Consider the following 3,228-nt stretch of genomic DNA (forward strand, 5'->3'; position numbering starts at 1 on the left):
GGTTGCCCAAAGAAGGAATATTTTAGGTTGCCCAAAGAAGGAATATTTTAGGTTGCCCAAAGAAGGATTATTTTAGGTTGCCCAAAGAAGGTTTATTTTAGGTTGCCCAAATCTTTTATATAAGATTTTCTATACAAAAATTTTAAATTTTGCATAGATTTAAGATCTATGCAAAAAAGATCTTAATGACCTGGATAACAACAATAATGTAGTTCCTTACCTAGAGCCAGACACCTTGAAGTGTGAAGTCAAGTGGACCTTAGGTAGCATTATTACAAACAAACCAAGAGGAGGTGATGGAATTTCAGCTAAGCTATTTAATATCCTAAAAGATGCTGCTGCTAAAGTGATGCCCTCAATATTCCATCAAATTTGGAATACTCAACAAAGGCCATAGGACTGGAAAAGTCAGTTTTCATTCCAATCCCAAATAAAGGCAATGCCAAAGATTATTCAGACTACCACACAATTACACTCATTTCGCATGCTAGCAAGGTAATGCTCAAAATCCTTCACGCTGGGCTTCAACCAAGAACTTCCAGATGTACAAGCTGGATTGGCAAAGGAACCAGAGGTCAAATTGTGAACATCTGTTGGATCATAGAAAAAACAAGGGAATTCAAGAAAACATCTACTACTGCTTCATTGATTATGCTAAAGCCTTTGACTGGTTGGATCACAACACACTGTGGAAAATTTTTAAAGAGATAGAAATACCAGACCACCTTACTTGCCTCTTGGAAAACCTGTATCCAGGTCAGGAAGCAACAGTTAGAACCAGACATGGAACAACAGACTGGTTTCAAATTGGGAAAGGAGTACATCAAGGCTGTCTACTGTCACCCTGTTTATTTAACTTGTCTGCAGGGTACATCATGTGAAATGCTGGGCTGGATGGATCACAAACTGGAATTAGATTGCCAGGAGAAATATCAATAACCTCAGATATGTAGATGATAACACTCTAATGGCAGAAATCAAAGGAAAACTAAAGAACCTCTTGATGAAGTTGAAAGAGGAGAGTGAAAAAACAGGATTAAAACTCAACATTCAAAAAATGAAGTTAATGGCATCCAGTCCCATCACTTCATGACAAATAGATGGGGAACAAATGGAAACAGTGATAGATTTTATAATCTTGGGCTCCAACATTACTGCTGCTGGTGACTGCAGCTATGAAGTTAATAGACATTTACTCCTTTAAAGAAAAGCTATGACAAACCTAGACAGCGTATTAAAAAGCAGAGACATCACTTTGCTGTCAAAGGTCCATATAGTTAATGCTATGGTTTTTCCAGTAGTCATGCAATGATGTGATGAACCATAAAAAAGGCTGAGCACCAAAGAATTGATTCTTTTTAATTGTGGTACTGTAGAAAACTCATGAGATTACCTTGGATGGAAAGGAGATAGAGCCTGTCAATCTTAATGGAAATCAACTCTGAATAGTTACTGGAAGGACTGATGCTGAAACTGAAGTTTGAATAGTTTGGCCACCTGATGTGAAGAGCTGACTCATTGGGAAAGACCCTGATGCTGTGAAAGATTGAAGGCAGGAGGAGAAGGGGGTAACAGAGGATGAGATGGTTGGATAGTATCACTGACTCAATGGACATGAGTTTGAGCAAACTATGGGGGATAGCAAAGGACAGGGATGCCTGGCTTGCTGTAGTCCATGGGGTCACAAAGAGTTGGACATGAGCAATGACTGAACAACAACAACAACAACAAGGAAAGTACTTCAAAGATGATTTCATTTACCTCTGTTGACTGTTTCTAGGGACTTTGTCTGAATGATCCTGGGACTAAACTTTTCCCCTGACACTTATACTCTGAACATTTTCCACTCTGGATGCTGTGGGGCTGGGTGATCTCATGGAAACTCCCAACCTTTCCCTTCTCTGTGGTATTCACTGCTTAGCTAACTAGGTGGTTAAACCCACGAGTTTGCCTTCATTTCAAGACAGTTTATTTGGAAAGGACAGAGCGATGCATATTGTGAAACTACTTTCAACTCAAGATCTTAGTTAAAATCCTGGGAAATGGAGATGCTTCCTAACTGTTGAATGTAACATTTGTTTAGAGACAGATGCCCTTCTCTTACCCATGTGATTTCCCTGAAGCTGCTCAATTGGGATGTTCATATGGTACATAAATGACTCTTGGGTCCACAACTATTACCTATGTCCTGTGTGAGCATGTGTACCTCATCTTTGTCCCTTGGTGTCCCCCTTCCTTGGGGCACCTCCTACATACTTGATCCTCCTGGAAATTGCTGGCAGGGCTTGTGCTGGGCTGAATGTACCCCACATGCAGCAGGAGGCAGCATGTGGTCATCCTGGGGTCTGGGGGCCTGAGGGGATGTGTGAGCAAATTGTGGCACCAGGTTTTCAGGGGGTTACTGGGGGGTATGAAGGTGAGACTCAAACTGGGGGGCTGGTGACAACTTTCTTGGCAAAACCACCTGGGCTGGGGGAGCCTATCCTTGCCTGCTGAAGGCACTGCAGACCCACACAGCTCTCCCACTAGGCAGCAAGCCCCTTAGGCCCACTTGCTGGCCTCAGTCTAGTGGTTCACCCCATCTGGATCCAGTTGGGATATTTCACACCCTTACACACTGGATCTTTGACCTCATGGAAGCGTCCAGAAATCGGGGGAGGCACTGAAATGTACTTTCAATGTCTGAGTGCAAAAGACAAACCCCAGAACTTCTGCACCCCACGTCTCTGAAAGGCTCCCAAGGCTGCCCTCCAAGACCCGTTCTCTGCAGTGTACCCTGGCCCACCTCCCACAGGCAGCAGGTGGCCAGGCTTGTGACAGGAACCTGAGAATGGAAACAGCAGGTGACTCCTGTGCTGGAAGCTCCAGGATTTCCTAACTAAAGGATTTATTATGGAAATTCCCAGCAGCATCCTCAACGTGGGCTTCCTCCTGCCACGGAGACAGATGTCAGCTTTCAGCTCCCCAGGCAGCCTTATTGGGGCTAGGGCAGGCTGTAGGGGTCTCTGCCCTGGGAGGGGGTGCCCATGGGAAGGGTTAACTTTGTTCCCAAAGAGGTGCCTCCTGAGGCCTGACTTGCCCCCAGTCAAGACCTTGCAGGATGGGAGTATATTTGGGACCCTCCAGGCCCCAATGATGACCCACTCAAGGCTTAGCCAGATGCAGGAAGAGAGGATCTGGGGGTGCATGGGGTGGTGCCCATGACCTGCACTGACTGTGGGAATGGGG

Source organism: Bison bison, unplaced genomic scaffold, assembly GCF_000754665.1.
Source record: "Bison bison bison isolate TAMUID 2011002044 unplaced genomic scaffold, Bison_UMD1.0 scf7180017858442, whole genome shotgun sequence".
NCBI lineage: Eukaryota > Metazoa > Chordata > Mammalia > Artiodactyla > Bovidae > Bison > Bison bison.